This window comes from Dasypus novemcinctus, chromosome 12 (genome assembly GCF_030445035.2).
Source record: "Dasypus novemcinctus isolate mDasNov1 chromosome 12, mDasNov1.1.hap2, whole genome shotgun sequence".
Lineage (NCBI taxonomy): Eukaryota > Metazoa > Chordata > Mammalia > Cingulata > Dasypodidae > Dasypus > Dasypus novemcinctus.
In genome coordinates, this window is record NC_080684.1 from 10,704,542 (window position 1) to 10,728,859 (window position 24,318).

At 40.6% G+C, this 24,318-nt stretch overlaps 1 protein-coding gene across 2 annotated transcripts in view; it reads right to left on the reverse strand.

The window, feature by feature from the left end:
* The window catches only part of PRICKLE1 (prickle planar cell polarity protein 1), a 105,712-nt gene that overhangs the window by 57,842 nt on the left and 23,552 nt on the right, over positions 1-24,318 (reverse strand). For both annotated transcript variants that reach the window (XM_058307822.2, XM_058307823.2), the window contains exon 2: positions 2,781-2,864. The gene's annotated coding sequence lies outside the window, so the exon portion shown is untranslated. The remainder of the gene's footprint in view (positions 1-2,780; positions 2,865-24,318) is intronic.

Below are 24,318 nucleotides of genomic sequence, written 5' to 3' on the forward strand. Positions count from 1 at the left end.
AACAAAAGGTTATAAAAACACACAAAGAAACAGGAGGTAAGAGCCCAGGCCCAAGAGAAGATGAAAGCATTAGAATCCATCACCTAGGAGAACCTGACTTGGTACACACCAGATGAAGACTTTAAAAATATGGTACTAAATATGCTTAAAGAGCCAAAGGAAAGCATGGATGAAAAACCAAAGGAAATCAGGAAAATGACAGATGAACATCAAGAGAATATTAATAGAGACAAGGAAAATTATGGAAAGGAACCAAACAGAGCGGAAAAGCACAGTAAGAGAAATTTAAAATTTCCTAGAGGGGTTCAACAGCAAACTGGAGCTGGCAGAAGAAAGTATCAGAGACCTTGGAGATAAGACAATTGAAATCATTCAGTCTGAGATGAAAGAACAAAGAATGAAGGAAAGTGGACCGAGCCTGAGGAACCTGCAGGACACTGTCAGGCACACCAAAATATGGGTTGTGGGAGGCCCAGGAAGAGAAGAAAGAGAGAAGGACAGGGAGCATCTTCAGGAATTAAAGGATGCAAACTTCCCAATCTCAATGAAAAACAGGAATATATACCTTCAAGGGGCTCAAAGAACTCCAAACTGGAAAAACTCAAATAGACCCGTGGCAGCAATGACAAGCACACTGTAAAATGCCAAGGATAAAAAGAGAACTCTGAAAGCTGCAAGAGAGAAGCAATGTGTCACATACAACGGGGTCTGAACACAATTAAGGGCCAATTTCTTATCAGAAATCATGGAGAAAGCAGTGGGATGACATACTTAGAGTGCTGAAAGCAAAACTTGTCAACCGAGATTTTTTTATCCTGCAAAACTATCTTTCAAAAATGCGGGAGGGATTAGACATTCCCAGATAAACATAAGCTGAGAGAGTTTGTCACCACTAGACCAGTCCAACAAGTGATGATAAAGAGAGTTCTGTAGGTCAAAAGGAAAGAATACAATACAGTAGACTGAAGCTGCATAAAGAAATAAAGCTCTCCAGTGACGGTAATGACATGGGTAAATATAAATGTCAGTGCCCTTGTATGTTTGGTTTGTAATGCCACTTCTTTTTCTTTTTACTTCCTACAGAATCTGAAAGGTAAATGCATAAAATGTAATGATAAATCAGTGGTCAATAATACTTAAGCATGTAATTTATGACAAGAACTATATAAAGGCGGGGTACAGGAGAGCATAGGAACAGTTTGTATATACTATTAAAGTAAAATTGGTATTGGTGCAAATGAGATTGCTATAGATTTATGTTACATTTAAGCACCATGGTAACTATAAAGAAAATATTGGAGAGTTTGCAAGCTCATAGGTATAGAAATTAGAGTGTAACTTGCCAGGGGCAAGTTAATGCATAATGGATGTGTAGGGTTTCTATTGGGAATATAGGAACGTTTTAGTAATGAAGGTGGTGAAGGTTCTACATTATTGTGAATGTGATGAATCCTACTGAACAGTATGCTTAGAAGGGGTTGAGATGGGAATGATTGTATTTGTACAGTTGTTTGCACAATTTTAAAAAAATAAGAGAGAATAACCAAAGAGTAATTACAATCAAATGTGATACATGATCTTGGGTGGGCTCTAGCAAGGGAGAAGAAACAGCTCAACGGGACATTATTGGGACATGGAAAAAATGGAATATAGACTCTAAGCTTTGTATCGGTATTAAATTTCTTGAACTTGATAGCTGCACTTTAAGATGGTTATATAACTTATCTTGTTCTTAGGAAATGTACATGGCAATATTAGGTGTTCATGGACCATGATGTATACAGCTTTCACTCAAGTGCTCAGAAAATGGAGGGATAGTGGATGGATAGATAGATGAAGAGAGAGAGATGAAGGAAGGAAGAAGGAAGCGGGGGGGGGGGGGGAAGGGAAGAGAAGGGAAGACAAATGTGGCAAAAGTTAAAATTGGTGGATCTGGGTACCTGGGGAGGGTAAGTGCATATTGGAGATCTCTGCATGGTGTCTGCATTAATTTTGTAACTTTCCTGTAAGTTTGAACATATTCCAAAATGGAAAGTTAAATATATGTATATATTTTTAATCTTTTCCCATTCCCATTTGCCTAATATCGACCAGTCAAAAGTATATATGCTATTCTTAATAACTTTGCCATTCAAATAAAACATTGAACTCAGAGCTGATTTTTCAAAAACAACTCAGTCATACTAATTTTCATTCATTTCAAGACATGGTGTTTTAGATTCTATGAAAAATGAACAATTGTTAATGACTGAAATCATGTCCTTCTCTAGAAGGAGAAAGATAAACCAACAATGAGAAGCAAAAGCACCATTTTTTATTTCTTCATTTACTTCATATTATGCTCATTAAAAAAAATTTCCATTATCCCAGCAGTTCCACTTCTAGAAGTAAATCTTAAAGAAAACAATCAGATATATGCAAAAAGATTTATATACAGGATATTTAGAGGGTTATTCATAATATTAAAATTTAAGAAGTACCTTGAAGATTCAACAAGATAGAATTGCTTAAAAAGTGGTTAATTATATTCAATTAACAGTAAATTATGCAGCTATTGAAATCATTCTGTCCAAAAGAGATAGAAGGCAAGTGACATATGTAATCTAAAATTTTCTAGTAGATATTCAAAAAAGTAAAAAGAAATAGGTAAAATTACTTTTACTAATATGTTATTTAACCCAGCATATGTGAAATATTTCAACAATCAATATAAAGTTATTAATGAGATACTTTACTTTTTTGGGTACTGTCTTTAAAATCTGATGTGTTTTTATACTTACAGCACATCTCAGTTCAGACGAGCCATCATTCAAGTGCGCAATAGCCACTGTGGCTACAGTATTGAACAGCGCCAGTATCTGGACCTGGAAAATCATTAATATTATATTAAAATTTAAAAACAGATTATATCACTTATGCATAATAGGATTCTAATTGTAAGCTCTAAAATCCATGAATGGGAGGAAAAAGCATAAAAGGATCTATATCAAAATGTTTATGGTTTATTTTAGAGCAGGGGGTTATGGCTGTTTTTCTTCTCTTTTCTGCATTTTCTAAATGCTTGACAATAAATTTATATTATTTTGAAGTTAATGAACAACTATGTTATCCAACATTTTCCAGTTAACATTGATTTTACTTTATGATGACCTCAGACATTCGATTCTTTCTAAGGCTTTGTTCCTTGAGAAGTGACCATTCTTGCCCTTTTTCTATATTTCAAGAGTGAGTACTAATTTCATTGCTCATGAAGAAAAATGCACCACTATGAACAAGACGTAGAGTTTGAGCATGAGCCCTAACATTTGTCCCTTGTGTAAGTCTAGTATAAGAACTGTGGGTACATTATTTCATTGCCTGTTCAATAACCTTTTGGTGGGTCTAGACAACAATCATAAATAGCCATTATTTATGAAGTTCCCATTCAAAGTCCTTAGGGAATTGTATAATAATATGCAATGTGACCGACAGCTCCTCGTCCTTCTGTCCCCCTACACGCCAAAAGAGAGAATACATAAAATTGACAAAGATGCTACATATAGACCAAAACCCCTTTGAAAGAGTGAGGCCCGCGTGGCATCCCCCTGGTGCAGGAGAGGTCTTATTCCCACCCTCTTTGCCCTGTTGTGCCCATCCCCCTCCCAAAGGGCTCTTAGGACCAAATTAGCCACCTTTCCTCTTCAACTTCTCTCTCAATAGTCCCCATCACTGTCTCCGCACTCTGCTTAGCTATTCTGTCATTCCTCACTGGAGCCGCAACAAAGTGCCGTGACCCCTAAGTTGGTCCACAAATAGAGAATATTAATTTATTTTATTGAGAAGTATTTGCTGAGTTCCTACTTCCAACATGCCAGGAGCCGTCGGAGGTATTAGGCATAGAGTGAGGTTTATGATCCATGGAAGAAATAGATACAGAAACTAAAAAATAAACAGATAATTACAGATAGTGGTAAGGGTAACAAAGGAAGAGAGTGCTATGAAAGAGAATAACAGATTGCGGGGTTGGGGGAGAGTCAGGGAAGGATCTCCCCTGACAAAGGACAAACTCTACTGATGAATCTGACAAATGAACGATAACCAGCCAGAGGTGAAGAAGCCTCTTCCCAGCAGGGGCGTGATCTGCCCCTGCTGGCTAAAGCTTGGGTACATCAAGACTTGCAGGCAGTGGGAGTGCAAGGGGGCAGGGCCTGTTCGAATGAGAGCTGTTTTTTTTTTTTTAAGTTTTTACACTTATTTTTGTTTTTTAATTTATTTTAGGAGACACAGGGGATTGACGCTGGGACCTCGTACATGGGAAAGCAGGTGCTCAACCACTGAGCCACAATCCCGCCCCAGCTGTGGCTTTTTTAGTTATTAACAATAGCCTTAGCACGCTAAGGGCTTTATTACACAGGGTGATGGATTAGTTCCCTACAGCAGCTCTTTGAGGGAGGTGTTATAATTTCCATGTTACAAATAAAGAAACCTCCTGAGAGGTTAGTAACTTGTCTAGGTGCCCCAACTTGTAAGAGGCAGAGCGGAAGTCAGCTGTCTCTAGAGTCAGCGCTCTCCTCTCTTGGGTAGATTGCCTCTCCTTCCAAGGTTTACATCCTGAGGCCCATGGTCCCCAGAGTTGTGGAGGTAATGAGGAGTTCTTTGAAAGGGAATACTAGAAAAAACAAACAAACAAAGAAATGGAGACTTATTTTCCTAGAAGGATCATCCTACCTTCAGGACACTTAACAGCAAATTCACTCACGTCAAAATCATGGAGGAAAAGACACAGAAGCACGTATAGCTTACCATAGAAGATACCTATGGGTTTTTTTGTTTTGTCTTCCTATCAACCATTTTCCTTTTTTATGGTTAAAGACATTTTTTTCCTTTGTGAAACATACTATGGTTCATCCGCTCAGCCTCTGGTGATTTTGGTGGGACAGGCATTGCGCGTGGCTTTAGGGCTCAGCACCTGACCCTTCAGGCTTAGGAAACTGGAACATTCCACTCCTGTGGCCAGTGACGGGTTCAGGGATGGCACATGACCGAAGCCAGGCCCGTGCGCTCAACCCTGAAACTTTCCCGAACTCCTGAGAGGGATGTGCTTGTTTTCTCCGGGGTGGCTAAGCCTGCAGTTGCGGGGCTCACACTTGCCTCCGTGTCGGGTGATACTGCCTGAGAATGAAGCCAGCACAAGAGAAAGACAGGCCTGGAGATGAAGAGATGGAGTCCTTCAGAATCATGGAGCACGTGGCTTCAACCCCACTAGAAACAAGGTTTACCCCTGGACTTCTCAATGAATGAGCAATAAATTCCCCTTGGTAGGGGAAGCCATTTTGAGTTGGGTCTTTCTACCCAAGGAGCCCTGGTGTGGATCAAAGTCAGAGCAAACAGTAGACAGGAGGGTTAAGGTAAGTCCAGCGTAGGCTAAAATGGCAGGCAGCTGGTCAGGGAAATCACAAGTGATAGGCTCACAGAGAAAACTGTTTGAGAATTCAAGTGGTTAGAGCGACATTGCTCCTCTTCTCTGGGGCGAGCAGTCAGCACTCTGGAAAGCACAGCTTTGAGATGTGGGTGCAAGCAGCCAGGGGCCAGTAAATAGCTATTGGCTGCTTAATGTGCCGTCTCTGTGCTCCGTGCAGGAAAAGGATGACAAGCCCTTCCCTTTCCCCACTGGAGTTTACTGGATACACTAGAGGGCAGAGGAAGGAAGCAGAGACTAGTAAACCTACATGGTAATTTACCTCCAAACTGAACACAGCACATTAAAGGTAACACCCGGGGAGACCAGCTTTGGTTCTCTGGTCTAGACAGAGATATCCTCCACTGAAAGAACACGGAAATGGATTCTACTTAATTACTTTAAAATGAGTTATAAATTTTAGTAGCGCATACCCACTTAAACTAATTGAAGTAATAGCTGAGAAAAAAAGATAGAATGCATATATATATGATAGCTGGAGGAATTCTGAATAGTTTCTTGAAAGTACAAATAAATATCAAAGCTCTATCTTAAAATTCGAAAATGATGAAAATATTTACAAAAATAATAAACCAGAAGTTTTATCTGTGTCCTTCTGGTACTCGACCTCACATCCTACTCTGAAAATAGAGAGCAATCTTCTTTAGTGGGACAGCTGACAGCTGTGTTGGTATGCAGAGGGACCCTCTATAATTCTTATTACAGCTTTCCATCCACAATTCTCATTTTCCAGGAATCTCAGTTATTAGTATTTGTAGTCAGTTATTAATTAAGAACTGTGTAGTTAAGTTTAAAAGGTCAGTCATTTTATAATTTAAAAAGCCCATCTTTATGCATTAAAATTTTAAATGAACAGAAGTCCTTTGTGTCTTCTTAAATGTATTCCTTCCAAAGTAACAAGGAAAAAGTTTTTATTAATGCACAAGACTGAAAGAAATGTTAAGTATGCTAGGGCTCTGGTTTTGATTTTGAACTTCAGAGTAAGTTAAAGAAGCAGTGGAACAGAGCCCTTTAATTACAATCTAATGTCTTAAAGAAGATTATTTGATATCTCTCCCAGTTGGCATTCCAGCCAACTGGAAGTTGAAGAAAATCAACTGTGAAGAGGGCAACATAAGATCATTCCACCTAGTGAAGTCTGCCCAGGATTACATTGTGTGTACATCGTTTGCCCCTGGTTTTAAGGTCCTTTTTTGACACATTGAAAGATGGAACTTGTTTTAAGAGTTAAATCAGTAGTTTTATGGATGCTACGTAACCTAAGCCAATGAAACAGTTTGCTCTAAGATTCCTCAAACTCCCACTTTACTTTGGGGAGGATAACCGGAGAATTTTCCCCTGGGGAGAAGAGTAACCCCCTCTCGGCAGCAGTAGAAAGATTAAGAACTTGGCCTGAAATCGCTGCCTGGATAGCAATTCTCTGCTCAACCTCCTCATCATGTTGACCTTGGAAAAATTAGTCACCTCTTTATAAGCCTCAGGTTCTTTACCTGTAAAATGGGCATGGAAGGAGGGTTGTTGGGCGGGTCAATTGCAGTACTGACCATACGGCGTTTAGCACGGTAAACGAGCTTTTAGTACATAGCAAGCTTTAACTGAACGCTAACTATTTTTATAAGAGCTGAAAGGGAGTTATTGTAGCTCAGTGACCACGACATGTTTTCCTTCATTCCTTGCTTCGTATTTGTATTGTAAGATCTTCCCTAAAAACACGCAAAAATATCTATTTATGAAAGGACTACAAGAGGTCTTTGGGGTTTTGTTTTTTAAAAATAGGTTTGTTACCTGCTCACCTGGAATTGCTCTCTATCTCCCATTCAGAGATAAAATGATTAAGAGACACTGATGTGCAATTTCAAGAAATACAGCAGAACCCAAATACAGTGAGTGGCAGAAGATGTGCTCTTCTAGAACATTTTGGTGATGGAGTTGTTGAAGTGAGGCCAGATGAGCACAGAGTAAAGCTGGCAATTACATGTATAATTTAGATTACTCTATTCTCTTAGAATATGACTTATTCACGTCACAAAGAGGATTGTTTTCGTCCTTAATTATTCAGCATGTTGTGGCCGATTCAAGAATCATGCCATTCCCCTCTCCTCCTACTGCATGTGGAAACGACCGAGGCAGATCAAAACCACTGAGCTCCTCAGGGACGAGAGGCTGGCCCGAGTGTCAACCACAAAGTCTGTGTTTCAAGCTCTGGCCATCAGCCAAAGGCTTGTTGCTCGCCTCGGTCAGGTGAGGAGGGGTCTACATCCAGCCCCTAAAACAGGTGGACCTTTCTCGGAAGGGAGACAGTGTCAATGACACTGCAGGTCACTTACAGGGAACCCACACGGCTCTAGTCTAGGGTGCAGGGAGCCTGGGGCAAGGAAAAGAAAACAGGCACACAGCACTTTCCAAGTGTTTGGCACTTTCCACTTCACAAAGTCACACTACAACCCACGTGAACACAATCCTCATGAGATCTGTAGACTTAATTTTTTTAAAAAATTTCCTATTGTGCACTTTAAAAAATTTTTTTAATTTTTTATAAAAGATATTTAGAATACATCAATGTTACACACAAAATATAGGGGATTCCCCACTCCTTCCCTCTCCCACACTTTCCCACATTAACAACATCCTTCATTAGTGTGGTACATTCATTGCAATTGATGAACACATTTTGGGGCATTGCCACTAAGTGTGGATTATGGTTTACATTGTAATTTTTTTTTTTTTGTATGTAAACATTTGTTTATTTATTTTTGTTTTTATCATTGCTTTTGTATAGATTTTAAATAACTTTCTAAAGATACATAGATCATACAAAATATTACATTAAAAAATATAAGAGGATCCCATATACCCCAACTCCCCATCCAACACTACTCCTCCCGCATCCCCACGTTCTTTCATCAGTGTGGCACATTCACTGCATTTGTGAACGCATTTTGGGGCACTGCTGCACTGCATGGATTATGGTTCACATTGCAGTTTACGCTCTCCCCCAGTCCATTCAGTGGGTTATGGCAGGATATATAATGTCCTGCATCTGTCTCTCCAGTATCATTCAGGACAACTCCAAGCCCCACACAACTCTGTAGGTTATGGGAAGATATATAATGGCCTGTATCTGTCGTAGCTAGGCTTAGACTTAATTTCCTCTTACCAAGAAAAGGAGGTTGTGAGAGGGAAGGGGCTCGCGTGGGAAGCAGCCACAGCCTAGGAAGTGGCAGAGCCGGAAGCTCCACCCCACGTCATGCCAAGGGCAGAGGGGAGAAAAGCGTCGTGGAGAGGGAAGTCCTGAGAACCTGGAGGTGACAACATTTTCTACATTGTGGGAGAAAGTAAGGTTATAAAACGAGCGCTTGGGTACACTTTTTGAAGTTAATTTTTGTTCTGTCTATCGCCTACCATGTTCTCACCGGTTCGAATCCTTCCCACAGCACTTAGAATCTGGGCTGAGACCCGGACTGCGCCAAGCATTGCATCGATCGACCTGTTTCCAGGCGCAGCGCTTTTTTCTCCAGGTGCCAGGAAAAGATGCGGAGCCTCCCCTCCTGCAGGACAGGTGAGCTCCGGGATAGGACGGGATTCAATCCTACACAGAACTGAGAACCACTTGAACCTTCTAGAGACACCGTTTGTGCTTTTAAGAGACTTTTATTTTTATTCTAGCCAAGTAAAGTATATGCACATGTTTTCAAGGGCAAAACAGTACTAAAAGTCTTACCACAGACACGGAACTGCCTGGGAAGCAGAGGCAACCACTTTTAATTGGAGCTATTTCTTCTGGTATTTACCTCCATATTTCTAAATATTAGGCAGATACTACTATTGCTTAACTTTAAAGATTTTAATCATCTCTGACTTCCTATTACAGTAGATGACGATTAGCTGCTTCTCCTTTTATTTGCTTTGGGGGCAAAGTGGCAGAGGGCCTCTCGAGAGGCCTGCCACCTCGACAGCTGATGGCACAGAGTTAGCAGGCTCTTAAAAAATACTTGTTAAAAAAACGAAAACCGAATGTGTTGACTGTCACCGGAGGAATGACACAGATATCCAAAGGCATAAAGCCAGGCTGTAGTTTTCATTTTCTCATATTAAGTGTACATGGAGGAGAACATAGGAGAAATCCTTCATCTCCCAAATTCACATTCATTGAATTGATTATTTGTTTTATGTTGTAGTGTATCTTGGAAAACACTGAAACCCAACACCAAATATTTTTAAAAGGACTGTCTTGCAACTAACTGAATGACCCAGTGAAAAAATCGTGTAGAAAAAAAATTTTTTTTTTCCATGTAAATTCTTAATCTGTACTAAGGAAAAAGAAGAGTTTAGATTTAGAAAGTAATGTTGTGTAAACACCAAGGTGTAAACATGCCAGAAAAACCTACGGGAGACCTTCTGGAATGATGTAGGCTCAGAGTTCAGCTCTTTGCCTTGTAGAATTTCAAAGTTTGATGACAAGCCAAAAAAAGGGTATATAGATTATGAATACTCTAAAAAGATTGCCACCTCTTTAAAATGTCTCAAAACACATTGTTTAAGGGTAAAGTCAATTGAATCACAGTAAACATAAATTTGAAATGGACTGGTAATCAATCAGACAAATTTATATATATTATATAGAGACAAGATGGGAGTGGTGGATAGAACTAAAAGTTCAATGAAAGCAGATTCATACAATGGCAGGAACTTTTCACCATGGATGCTGACTCTGTTTTATCCAGCTTTCAGGAATATCTGAGGCAAAATTAATAAAACAATTGAATATTCTTCTGAGTTTGAAACCCTTTAAAGTGGTGAATCTTCTATTTAGTACTCAAGAATTTCTCAAGCTTGACTTGGAAAAGCTTGAAATTTTCTACCAAGGCCATAAACTTCTTAAATTTATTGGCTGAATTACACACTTGGTAGATTTTCCATGAACTTTATTTCTCTGATGTTTTCTTTCTCTGGGCTTTTCATATTTATTGCATTTCAACTATTTTGCAAGAAAGGAAAAGAAAGAGAAATTCAAACCTGTCGTTTTGATTACTTGTTAATAGTCCTGGCAAAATCTATGAGTTGTTTTAAATTAGCCTCAGGTTCCTAATATCCCATAGTCTCACTGTGGGCACCATCTACAGTAGATCTCTGCAGTGACATAAAGCAGTAATTTCTATCCCTGTAATGTTGTTATCTGCTGGATAAATCTAGCTCTTACAACACAGAATGTTGGAGCGGGAGGGCCCTTAGAGACAAGCTAGTTCAAACTTCCACCTGAGGCATCTGCCTTACAAGTGCCGGTATCATGAAGTGGTTATATGGGAGAAAGAACCAGGGCCTGGGAATCAGGTAGACATCGTAATCTTGGAAATGAGGCCGTTGGGCTGTAATCTATCACACCAGCCCGCGTACCGTGCAGGCCTTGGGGAGGAGCTGGCCTCGTCCAGCTGTGCCTCTTCACAGCTGTGTGTCCCTGGGCAGGCTACTTATCTTCTCCAAGGCTCGATTTTCCCATCCGTACATTGGAGAAGATAACGACTAATTCATGATGTTCCTTTAAGAACTGGATGGGATAAAGTACATGTGGTCAAATAATATGTGCTATTATTATTACACCAATTCATATTAAAAGCTAGGAACGAGACAAACTGACCTCCGAGGCTCTCACGTTAACAATATTATGTACCTAATAACTGACAATGCTGATTTGTAAGAGAGGAAAATCAAGACCACACACGCGTTGTATATGTAGTAGGGGAAAAAAACCATGTCCTATATCCTTAAATCCCCCTAATAATTATTACTAACACAAATATTTCTTAGGCAATTCCTAGGAAGCAGGTAGTAAATAAGATGAAATGGAATTCAAAGAGGATGATACAGGGTCCTCCTACAGGGATTTCACTCTGGAAGGAATATAAGGCATCCCAGCAGAGTAATTACGCAAGGTGGTGAAAGCGGCAAAAAAAAGGGTGCAAAATCATACCCACTATGGGTTCTGAGGAGTGAGGGCTGCATCGTTATCAGGAAAGAGGGAGGAGCTGGGATGTGAACTGGCCCTTAAAGGTCAGATTTGGAGAGAGGAGAGGAAGACAGCTTTGTCGTTTCAGGTGGAAAGAACGTGTTGTCCTGTCCAATCTCCATCTCCAGTTTAAACTAGTGATAAAGGTGCAAATCTAAGTCTAGACAGTTCGGTGATTTGGCATAAGGAGAAGGGTGAGGACTTGCACGGCTTCCAGCTTCCTAGGTAAAAGCTGCCTCTCCCCAGAGGAAGCTACACTCAGGGCATTCGCAGTCATAGTAATGAGCAACCTGTCCCCTTCTCCCTGTTCCTTATTTCTACGTGTCATCAGGCATGTGGGGTGACGGCAGTGCCACCGAGGTTCGGTCAGAGTGCAAGAACATAAATTAAAGGAGCAAGAATCACACGGAAGGGAGTTCGCCTGAATACCAATCAGAAAGTGCGTCGTAGAAAAGCCAGGACCAAAGAAAGGTTAAAAGTAGTATCTGTTGTTGCTGAGTTTACCTTGACCTAATTTCTTGAGTCATTTGCAGTGTTCGAAGGTGAGGGCTTTTTACGGCCACGTGTCTCCTTAATGCTCCAGGACCGAGTAACCCCTCCGCCAAGTGACCATCTCTACTGGCGTGACTGTCAAAGGGTCACCTTGCTCCTCCTTCCTCACTCCCTATCTCAGAGAATGTGTCCCCCGCACCGCCCCCGCAGGTGCCTACACAGAACTCTAAACGTCACCGCCGACTTCTTAACTCTTCCTGGGATCCTGCAGTCCCTGCTCACCTATCTGCCCGGACTAGTCTCACCTCCTCTAGTCTATTCATTTTCTCTCCCCATCCCACCTCCCCCCCATTGTTTTGCACTCGCTGTCTGCTCTCTGTGTGTTCTTCTGTCTGCTTGTCTTCTCTTTAGGTGGCACCAGGAACCAACCCTGGGACCTTCCGGAGTGGGAGAGAGGCGCTCAATCTCTTGCACCACCTCAGCTCCCTGGTCTGCTGTGTCTCTTATTGTCTCTCCTCTGTGTCTCTTTTTGTTGCATCATCTTGCTGCACCAGCTCTCCACTCCGGCCAGCTTGCTTTCACCAGGAGGCCCTGGGCATCGAACCCTGGACCTCCCATATGGTAGACGGGAGTCCAATTGCTTGAGCCACATCCATTTCCCTACAGGATAAAATCTTAACTCCTTTTTAGCAAGGCATAAGAGGGCATCATTGTTTGGACCCAGATTGCCAGTCCAACCTGTGGTTCCAACACCGTTCTCTTGACATTTGCATCCTGGCAACACCTAATTGCCTAAGAGCGCCCTGATCCTACAGCTCTGGGGCCTCCACGCCTGGTACAAGCTCCTCCCTCCCTGACACACTGACAACCCAGGGAACTTCCATTCATCCTTCCGGGCTCCACTCAGGCACCACCTCTGCTCTGATTCTTTCTTGCACCTGCCCGTGTGCCGAGCTTCTCCCAGGCCGTGTGTCTCTGTGTATTTACCATGTCTGCTTTGCATTCAATTTAAAAGCTCCTTGAAACCAGGGACAAGGTGCTCTCACCCCCCCACCCTGGCACCAGGCGCATGATGGTCTACCCAAACGGAAATATGCTGAGTAAATTAAGAAACTTTAAAATGAAAAAGAGAGATGGGGAGTGGGTGTAGCCCAGTGGTTGAGCGCTTGCTTTGCATGTATGAGGTCCTGGGTTCAATCCCAATACCTCAAAAAAAAAAAAAAAGGGAAGAAAGGGAGGGATCAATATTACTTAACTCAACAAATAAGTCTGGAGAAATCTGCTGCAAAACATTAGTTAGTTTTTATGGGGAAGGGAGGACTTGCACAGAAAAACTCTTCGTCATTTGTCCTTTCTTTAAAAATGCCGATAAAACATCTTTTCTCACGTGGGTTGGACAAAGGGCAAAGACTCAAAGTGGTTGTTCTTTAAAAGAAGTAACCCCTGTGCTACTTCTTGAATTTAAAAGGATTTTTGAACTCTTAATTGCTGACACTGTTGTAGCCAGAATATTCTCAACCCCTTCTCCACTACCAAAACAACAATAAAAAGGATTAAACAACCCTCACAAAAACTTAGAATTGGCAAGACAACAGGGATTTAGTACTAACTTAGCTTTGAAAACTTAGCTTTGAAAACTCTCAAAACTACTTGTAAAGTCCATCTATAAAGTGGAGAGGAATATGAAATTGTCAAAAGAGTTTCTCTTCTTTGCATCCCTTGGAAAAATAAAAGGGATAAAAGGGTAGCATGCAGATTTCTGCCTCAAGTAGAAGGACTGAATTCTAAAATCCTCAAGTTATGAGCATTTGGTTAATTGCAATCATTCACTTTCCTTGGGAATTAATAGAAACCATCTGCTTAATGATAAAGCTGAGCTCTGCAATTATTGGAGGAAAAATGTGCCACAGTCAGCATAAAAGAGCCTTATTGAGGAAGCCTGCTAGACATATGTATTTTTTTTAATAATTAAAGCCAATCGTATTCATTAATCTAAAAATGCTGTTTTGATCAGCTGCCTCTATTTTTTATTTATCAGCACCCCCCACGTTAATGTGCACCTATGCCCCCTTCAATTTTAAACTTACAGTAGGTTAAATAACTATAATTGTGCAGATGGTTGTGATCACACATCAAAACGTTGAGGCGATCACGAGAAGAAAATAAAGATGGAGAAATAGACGCTTACTGTGAACCACACTTCTGCCTTCTGTGTCTGATACCTGTGAGTAGGAGAGTTATTTTCTTTTCCTACCAAACAGGAAGATGGCTGTGAGCAACCCAAACAAACTTGCTTTGAACTGGTCAGCTCTCAAAAGATCCCGGTAAAACTAACTGCGGTTCTGCTAGAAGATGTGAAGGGTCCCCAAAAAACAGGCAGCTTCTGTTACACAGCAGCCTGTAGAACAGAGGAGCCAGCAATGTCTCTCCTTGGAATGGCTGTAAATATTGATCCACCTGTAAGGAATACAGATGCCATGGCTGTATGATGGCAAATAAATAAAGGAGGAGGAGAGCAGAGGAGAGAGAAACACATTTGTTAGGGACAACAACTCGAAGCCCTGTTTCTTCTCTCCGTGTGTGGTGCAAGGGTGGAGATGTTTATCTGGAAACCCTTTAGTCCAAAAAGAAGCTGGTCCTCTGCTTTTTTATTTTTTAAGATTTATTTTATTTATTTATTTCTCCCCCCTCACCCCCGTTGTTTGCGCTTGCTATCTGCTCTCTGTGTCTGTTCATAGTTTGTTTGTCTTCTTTTTTTTAAAGGCACCAGGGTGAACCTGGGACCTCCCATGTGGGAGGGAGGCACCTAATCACTTGAGCTACCTCTGCTCCCTGCTTGTTGAGTCTCTCATTATGCTTTCCTCCTTGTGTCTCTTTGTTGTGTCATCTTGTTACGTCAGCTCACTGTCTTGCTCGTCTTCTTTAGGAGGCACCAGGAACTGAACCTGGGACCTCCCATGTGGGAGGCAGGTACCTGACTGCTCAAGTCACATCTGCTTCCCCCTCTATCTACTTTTGCACAGGTCTTTTGCCAGAGTCCAGGTGATTTCATAAGCAAAGACCTTACAGTCTTCAAACACTTTAATGAGTTTTTAAAACCAATTGGCAAGAAGCAGCTGATACCCCTCCCCCCCCCCAAAGCCCCACTAGTTCTGTAATGTTTAACTAGTCACTATTACAGTCTTTAACTGCCATACGGCATGAGGTTTAAAAGCATGGGTTTTATAAAGTGTGGCAGATAGGGACATGAGCAGTTCTCTCCCTGGGGACATTCATGGAAGCCACTGACGTCACTACGCCTTATTTTCTAGTCTTGTAAAGTGGGGAAAATAGTAAAAATCGATCATGGAGAGTTGTGAGGATTAACTAAGGTAATGAAGGAACAATACTTAGCCCAGGGTCTGGATTGGAGAAAGTGTCCCACAAATGTGGGTTAGTTTTAAATTATTTTATTCTTATGACCGTTGTCATTATGGCCAAAGTCTTAGCATAAAGTAGCAAGCGAGTCTCTGGAATCATTGGTGGGCCCCACCTCCAGAGGAAAGCACCTCCTTTCTCCTTTTGGAAAGGAATGGAGGAAGGAGGTGAAAAGAGTTTGGTTTAGGCAGCCGTGAGCAGCAGCAGCTGTGGTATCAGCACGTCCACGAAGACCTTGCGGTATTTAAATTTGAGGGAAAAGAACAATTTTTCTGGCAAACAAGAAAGTGGTCTCTTAGAATACGAATATTTGCATGCCACAGGAGGCCCCAGGTTCTTTTTAAAAAATTCTCCAAACAAATAGGCCCATTGTATTGTGTAATGGAAAAGCATATGGGCTCTAGAATCAGAGGGACCTGGTGTCTTTCCCAGCTCCACCATTCTCCAGCTGTGTCACCTTGGACAGGCTACTTAACCTCTCTGTGCCTCATTTCATCATCTGTAAAACAGAAAATATCAGGAAACCTGAGCACAATGGAATGAGAGGTACAGAGCACGATGGAATGAGAGGTTCAGTGGTTACAAAGTAGGCTCTAGGTTCTAGGATGGTTCTGCCATTCACCCCAAGAGACCTTGGACAAGCCACTCTGCATGTGTCAATTTCCAACTTGGAAAAACGGGGATTGATGAAACCCTCGAGTTGTGCTGCGCGTTAAATAAGCTGATACTATAAAGGGCCTGAGACGTGAGTTAATTGTGCTCATTATTTTTACAAAAACCAAGTGAGACAATGCATGTAAGCCTTGCATGTATTAAATGATCATTACTTGGTGCCCATCATTTTTACTGTGGAGAAACTAGAACATATAAATGAGCCAAAAAGGAAAAAGAGTAAAATAACCTATGATTCCAAAATGGCAACTTTATAAAAATTAAGTAAAATACTATAAAAATAACTAAAATGGTAGCTGGGGAAAGACTATTTCCAAGAGAGTTAGGGAAATGTATTCTCCCAGTTGGCTTTTTCCTAGAGGGGTCTGGGCTAGGACTGATGTGCTCCAAAGGCGGAGGTGACTTTCCTTTTAGACTCAACAGCAGTTCACAAGGCATTCAGTGAGAACTAAAACATCACGGGGGCGAGGGAAGTTTCCTTTAGGAAACGGACACTTAAAAAGGCCTTTTAGCCAAACCCAAGAGAATAAAGGGAGTGAATCGGTTAATACCAACAAACCCAAATCTGTCCAAGATGGAGGCTTTAAAACGTAGAACTTTCCCATTAAAACTTAGGTTCAATTCCCTTCACCAACTCTTTTCCCAGGACAGTTGACAATTATGGGTACTAATATGAAAATTTCTCTGATTTGAATAAAATCAAATGGACATGGAACTTTTTTTCTTAGTGGGTGTATCTTAACAGGTAGGGCAGTAGAGAAACTTAGAGGGAATGGCCCATTGCTTTGGGTGGGTAGTTTGAAAAAAAACCAAAACAAATCCTTGAGATTGTTTTGGAATATATAAATTCTGTTAAAATGTAGAGGAAAATGGAATAGACTTAGCTCAACTATTTTTTGGATTTAAATAGCGTTATTGTGTCTATACGTGGAAAACATACTTTATGTGGGAGGATAAAATCAGTTTAGCAATGTTCCGTTTTCTTGCTTTTCTAATCCCCACCTTTAAAATTTAAAACCTTTTTTAACATATATTTACCTGAGTACACATACACCTAATTACTTTTTTCTTTTTTTAATAAAGTAGCACAAAGATCATTATTTCCAATGTTGTGCCAAGTTCCAAATGACACAAGAGCTCAGGGTTGCAAATTTCCTCATTATGGCTTTTTATGACTTAGCACATAATTTTGAAACATAACAAGGGGGTATTTGTACATTCTAAATATTTTAGCATTAAGAAATAAAGGTGACTTATTAAAGAACAGCTTTTTAAAATCACCCCTCTAGAATCCTTCTAGAATGACCATTATTTCTGTACAGCATTTATATGCTACTTATTCACTTAGAATCAGCAATAACCTTACTGGGAACCCCAGCGGATATAAAACTTCTATTATCCTAAGGGGTCTGGAGAGTCAAAAGAATGATACCTTTCATTACTTAATCACCAAATTCGATTTTCTTTATAAATAGCCGGAGGGTAGGTCTGTAAGAGCCTGTATCTCTTAATTCCCCTTTGAGGGTAAGTGCAAACCTGTCCTGCTCCACCTCTGTGCATGTGTACAATCCGTGTTCTTTCCTGTGATTAAGGCAGAAAGCCCTGCTGGTGACCTTCAAGCGGCCACTAGAAGGTGGCCTCAAGCAACTGCTTGCTGAATTCACTGAATGAAGCTCTCGGGCCTTCCTGCTGAAGCAAAAAGCTACAGCCCCACGTCCTCACAAAGCTCCCCTGCTTCAAAGGTTCCACTGGCTCCCCGCGGCCGGGAATGAAGCTCCAGACCCCCCGCGACGCTGGCGAGGCCCCAGGGGACCTGTCCCCCTCTGTCCAGCTTCCTCTTGTGACCCGCTCACCGTTGCCATTTCTTACAACCACCACGTTCTAAACAACCGCCACCAGTACCTACACGGGGCCTCAGTGTTACGTTGAATCCTCACCGCAACTTTTGATGGGGGGTACTATCATTATTCCCATTTTACAGAAGAGGAAAACGACCTGCCCAAGATCATCCAGCCGGTAAAGGTGCCTTCTGGTACGTGTGGCGGCCACACACGCAGACGGCGCCGGGCCTGCGCCCCCACGTCTTCACCCTCATTCAGGGACAGTGTGGTACAAAGTCGGAGAGCAATAAATCCTGGCTGAAGATTTGTTAAGTGGCTGAACGAACGAGTTCTATAATGAGTCAAAAAGTGGACACAATCAGTCCTCGATTTAGTGATTTTCCAATACACGTAACTGCAGGATGAACTTCAAAGAAGGATTAAAACGGATAGCGCAGGAGCCTGGGGTGAACGTAAATGTACCTCACAGGTATGTTGGCGCTTTGCTCGGCCAACATTCCGGAGAGCCACAGAGTGTCAGCACCTATGCTGGAATGAGACACTGTCCTGCCCACAAAGAGCCTGCAAGCAGTGCAGGGGACCAAGCACAGGCCCTGCTGCAGTCAGCAGCCTGCGCAAGCCCCAGTGGCAGGAAGCTTCCACCCCGAAACTTTAGGGAGGGTGCAAGACGGTGGTGGGTTCTTTAAAAAGTGCTGTGAGTGTCCTCAACACAAAGGCATTATACTTTGACCTTTCGTGGGCTGACCTGGGAGCAGTTCCTGGACTGCGTAAGCGTTAAATAGATGAAGGAAGGGACAAAGCCAGGAAGCAAGCTGGCTATAATTGGCCACATTGTTTGAGTGGAAAAATGCACTTCACATGCTGAATAACTCGCATGCTCAAGTTCTTGAGTCTCTCTGCATCCTGGAGCAAGAGATGATCTTTAGTTTGTTCCCCCTGATATATGTTTCCCTCAAAAATAGAAAAAAAAAATCGATAATCAAACTAGCAACTCCAGATTTTACAGAACTCCAGATTTTACTCCATCTAACACATCTCTCTTCCTTCCTGCTCTATTTTTAAGGACAACCAAGTTTGTCAATTTCAAAGTTGCTTTCAGATTTATAAGGACATGGCTCTATCCTTACGCTGTCACGCACAGGTCGCGGAACACTTGGGGTATGAGAATTCTGAGGTTCCAGTGGGAGTCGTCTTGTCTTTCTAAAACTGGCAAAGCAAAAATGCAAGTGTCATGACTGTTTTATGTAACCATGTAAAGTTATATATACACACACACACATTTTTTTTAAAAGAGCTCCTTAAACACATGCTAAGATATTCACTCCAAAATCATCAGGTTTTTTTTTTTTCAATCAAAAAGTAAACAGCTTTGACATTTGAAAACAAGAAACTGTTGCTTTCAGAATTTGATTAGCCCATTCTAGTAGCAATCCGGTGTCATTAACACTGGCTTCTCGAGAGGCCCTTGCTTGGTTAGGAACTGGCATATTGTAGTGACGGCTACCTTCACGTCAGCCTTCCAAGAAAGAGTGTCTCTACAGACCGGACAAAGGCACAGCACATCCAGGCCACAGATTAGAAATATTCCAATATTGCGTAAGCATACAAACTCTCCCTCCTCATAATCAAATAGTGCTAATTTGCCGAAATAAAATGTAACTCCAATCTCCATCTTAGATTAGTACATATACATTCTTATGTAAGAAATGGGAAAGATAGTCTGAAATACTTATGTTATCTGAATCCAAAAGCAGCAACCAAAAAACCATTTCATAATTCTTCTCTTTGTCCATTATTACCATGAAGGGTGAAAAAGGGTGGGAACAACCAATAATTTGTTAATGGTTTACTAGAGAAATGCCAGGTTAATTAAAACCCCAAAAAAAAAAAAAAAAAAAAAAAAGGCACAATGTTTCCAAAGATTTACTACCATTTTATTGAAGGGCAACCTTTCTTTACAATTCCAGATGTGAGACTGCCTTAGGAAAATTCTGATGCCGCTGTGGAAAATGCAGTGGAGGGCTCTGACAGGTCTCTGCCTGTCTGGGTGCCCCACCAGTGGGTGCCAGCCCCAAGCAGGCACTGGACCACAGACTGGCTTGGCCGAGCTCTGCTGTTCCTTTGGGCTAAGAAGCTAAAAAGAAATGCCGTTTAAAAAGTCTTCTCACTGAAAGTAATAAAGTAACATTTCTTGGCTTTTATGACCTCGTTTTCTTTTAAAGAACTTCATTTTCCTGTCGACCAGTTAGGGCTGACATGGATAGCTGATATGGTGTAAATGTCAGAAAAGAGATTATATACCCAGGAAGCAGAAGATACTGTTCAAGAGCTAGTTGATTTTGCCAGTGAGTCAAATCATTAGTTAATCGGCAGGAGATTTTTTTTTTTAATCTGATATTTAGCCAGGGGTACCGAATGACATGATTGATTATATAAATTTTTCATTTGCAAAGCCTTAGCTTTTGGGCTGTGGTTCAGAGTGCAGATTTCTGTAGAAAATTAAGAAATTGGAGCACGATGGTATTTGAAGAAGGAGCACTAAGATTTCCAAAAACAAAATCCAATGGCAGTGACGTTAGGCCTCCATGAGATGTTGGGCATATATTTAAACTCTTACCAAGAAATCACTTCTTCCCCTTTGTCTCATTTCCAACTGTTTCCTAGTAGCCTTTAGAAAATAACATTAGTCCATATACTCCATCTGAGCTGTCAGAGAGCCTAAAATCAGAAGATTTTTTTTTTTTTTTGAGTTACGGGGGACTGGGGATTGAACCCACGACCTCATGTGTGGGAAGCTGGAGTTCAATTACTGAGCCACATCGGCTTGCCTGAGTTGGTTTTTTCACTTGTTTGCTTGTTGTTTGTTTTTGTTTTTCTCAGAAGGCACTAGGAACAGAACCCAGGACCTCCCATGTGGGAGGCGGGCACTCAACTGCTTGAGCCACATCGGTTCCCTCTAGAAGCACGATTTTATGTCAAGATGCTTATAAGCTCCTTTCTAATAGAATTGTACCAAAAATGAAATCTGCTCAAGACTTTCCGTGCTAAGGAAAACATCCTGGTCTTTTCCTCTCATATACAGGCAACTGACCTGCCCCTTGGCTCCAGTATTGATTCTACCTGATTTGCTTGGCCATATTTAAACACGTCTTTGTCAAGTGCCCACAGGAGGGGAAGCTACAATTCTAGGTGACAAGTTTGGATGCTGTGCTGGAGTTTTATACAATACACAAATCACAAGCAAATGAAACCATTTTATCCATGTTCTCAAAACATCATTTCACAGAATTAATGTGCTCAACACTAGTTCAACATTCCCCGGAAAAGAAATAAACAGAAAGCAGCTCTTCAAATTTAAGGTGGAGAATTAAATTTTTAGATACCACAGATACAAGGAGAAATCTTTCAACTTTCAGATATTTTTAATCTATGAAATCAGTATTCAAACCTATTTACGCCGATTCTATTGTCGGGGACCGTTTGTTGGATGGTGTGGAAACAACATCAGAGAGAGGAGGGAGGGAGAGAGAGAGAATGTGATCCAAACTGCCATTAAGGCGAGCATTGATTGTTTCTGTGTTTTCTTGTGCCTAGGCAGTTACTTAGCTACCTCTGGTCTTCGCCGTGGCTGAAGGCAGCCTCCCCGGCCCTGCACAACTAACTCATATATGCCCTCCTGTTCACAAGGGGGTTTAGGCGAGAATGAAGGTGCATTTACAGCAATTAGCTGTAAGAAACATGCCCTTAATTTTGGTAAGTCAGAAGCACCACCTTCATGCAAGAAACACAGATAACTAGTAATGATACCGCTAACTTCTGTTAATAATACAAGAATATTAAACTAGGATCCTATCTTTAGAAAGAACAGAAATGTCTTCCAGGATGTGTGATGCCTGAAACGCTATAAATCTCGGAAGACAGGTTATATCCTTCTCACTTCCCTGAGGCATTTGTCACATTGCCAGACAAGATTAGAACGAGATAAGCCTCAGAAATTTTTTGAAGATATTAGAAAGCTTCATGTTAGGGAAGTTGCTTAAGGGTTATACGCTATCAAACCAACACCCTTCAAATGTCTCCCACTAATAATAAACTGACATCTGTTATAGTAAGAAGGTGAAAATCGAGCCAACAATGGTCCCACATATTCAGAACCTTTATTCTTTGTGTTTGTGAGCGACAGATCTATTTTTAAAAATTAAAATGTCTCCAGCAGAAACAGATATATTTCCTTAAGAAAGCCCTATCTGACCCCTCCCAGGCACTTCTCTGACCTTCTTTGTTCTACCAACCTTTCCTTTTACTCCACCCAAGTTTTTCTCCCGAATACTATTTTTTCCTACTCCATTCAATGTGAGGATTTTGTAATACTGAGTCGTAGAATAGCTTACTGATTGCATTTTTCTTCTTTTCTGGATATGTGTTTTCAAATGCTTTATTTACCGAGGAGGGTTAACTGTTTTCTGTTTAAAAATTAATTAGCTAATTTGGTTTAACTTTAGAGGTCATATTTTTTAGAAGCTACAAAACAATTTTTAATCACAGGCTAACATGCATGTTACAAATCCTCATTAGAGACTTCATCAGAGTATAAAATGAAATTTACCTTATAGACATCTTTTTAAACAACAACAACGCTTATCCATAGTAAATATTAAAAGTCATTTCTAAGAAAGGTCAAAATACATTACTAATTTAAAACCACTCTGGAACTTTGTCATAGTCACTGACTGTTCCAAGGAAAACCATTGAAAATTTAATGTGTCATCCATTTTTCAAATCAATCAAAAGGCAAAGATACCTTATCTATTTGTTGTATTAGAAAATTAAAATTTACATGCTAACTCAGAAATATTACAAAGGTATAGATTGGGGGATGGGGTGGGGAGAAGGAAACCTTATCTAGATGGTGTAAAGACAGTGAAATTCAATTTGAGGGTGTAACTAATGTTAATATTATTTAAAAGTCAGGCTCAAAATAAATTATTTACATATTAGAACTAAAGGAGCTTAAAAAAGGTTGCTAATGTACTTGCAATGTACTTGGAATCATCTGATAAGTACTATCTACCGTGAAGGCTGAACTAAAGCCCCAGTGGAAGCTACCTTAAGACAAATAAGAAAAAATTAGAACCAGCAAGGAAAGAAATGAAAACAAATAAGGAATAGATGAAAAACCAAAGATGGAAGGAGTCCTTAACAGATGGAAGGAGAACCAAAGCAAGGCAAAAGAGCCACAGCTGGATACACAAAGATAAAATTTAAATATCAACCTCATTGAGTAGAGAAGAGATGGAAGCACTTCCTTTACATGAAGAGCAGCTCAACTCCCTAAATCAGAGAAGGAAAAGAGGGAAAAACATGTTTCTAAAAGTGGGGGAACGCATGTTTACTGCTAGGATAGCTTGATGGAGGTTGCTGCATGGAAACACTAGATCACCCAGAGACACAGCTTGCATTCAGATTTTACCTGAGCTAATTAAAATGTTTAAGTTGTAATGAGGACAATTTTGGGTTCTGAAGGATTAAGAAACTGCCAGATAAAGAAACCGGCCTGTGGCCAGCAGAGTTCAAGTAGGATGAATAAGAACGCCAACTTCTTTCTCAAACTACATAGACACTGGAGTTTTTAAAACCCCAATCATTTTGGGAGACTTATTTGAAAAGACTTATTACAGAGAATGAAAAACCCTGGTCAATAGTTGGATAATTAACAAAATACAGATAGGGCATACATATAATTTACCAGTCAAACAAGGACACTTATGAGTACAAGGGATGCAATTAATCATTATGTTGGGACAATGGGTATAACTCAGGATGTAAGCTCATATTAAATACAGAGCAGTTTTTTAAGTCAAATAACTTAAAAAAAAAAAACTTGACTCTTCCTGCCATCTTCTCTGCACTATGAAAATTTCCCCTTTTCCCAAACAGTACTGAAATCTTTCCTATGGTCATGTTTTAAAATCTAGGTATATATTAACATTTCTCAAACTTCACTGAAGTCTTCACAGAAATATCTGTGGAAGACTTACTTATACGAGGAGTTCAATCTTTATTTTTTTCAGAACCATTTGCATTGCATTCCAAAGGCCTAGTAGAAGGCAAGCAAAAGCAAAAAGATGGGTTTACTGTAAAGTAACTGGACATAGAGCACAACTGGTAATAAAGAACAAAAATCAATCATTGCAAAAGGGATTAACTTGCATTCAATTTGCATTTATTTAAACAGATTTCATTTTGGACAGCAAATTGAAAAGTAAACAAAGACTCCTAAAAAGTGAGTTTACTAGATGTCCCCGTGTTTAAAAATATCATTCATAAATACCCAAGGAGCTGTATTCAGGGACAAATGCAAACATAAATATTTTAATCAGGATTCCCATTGTCACTGAAATCTAAGTTGCCTGTGAAAGCAAGCGGCATTCTGG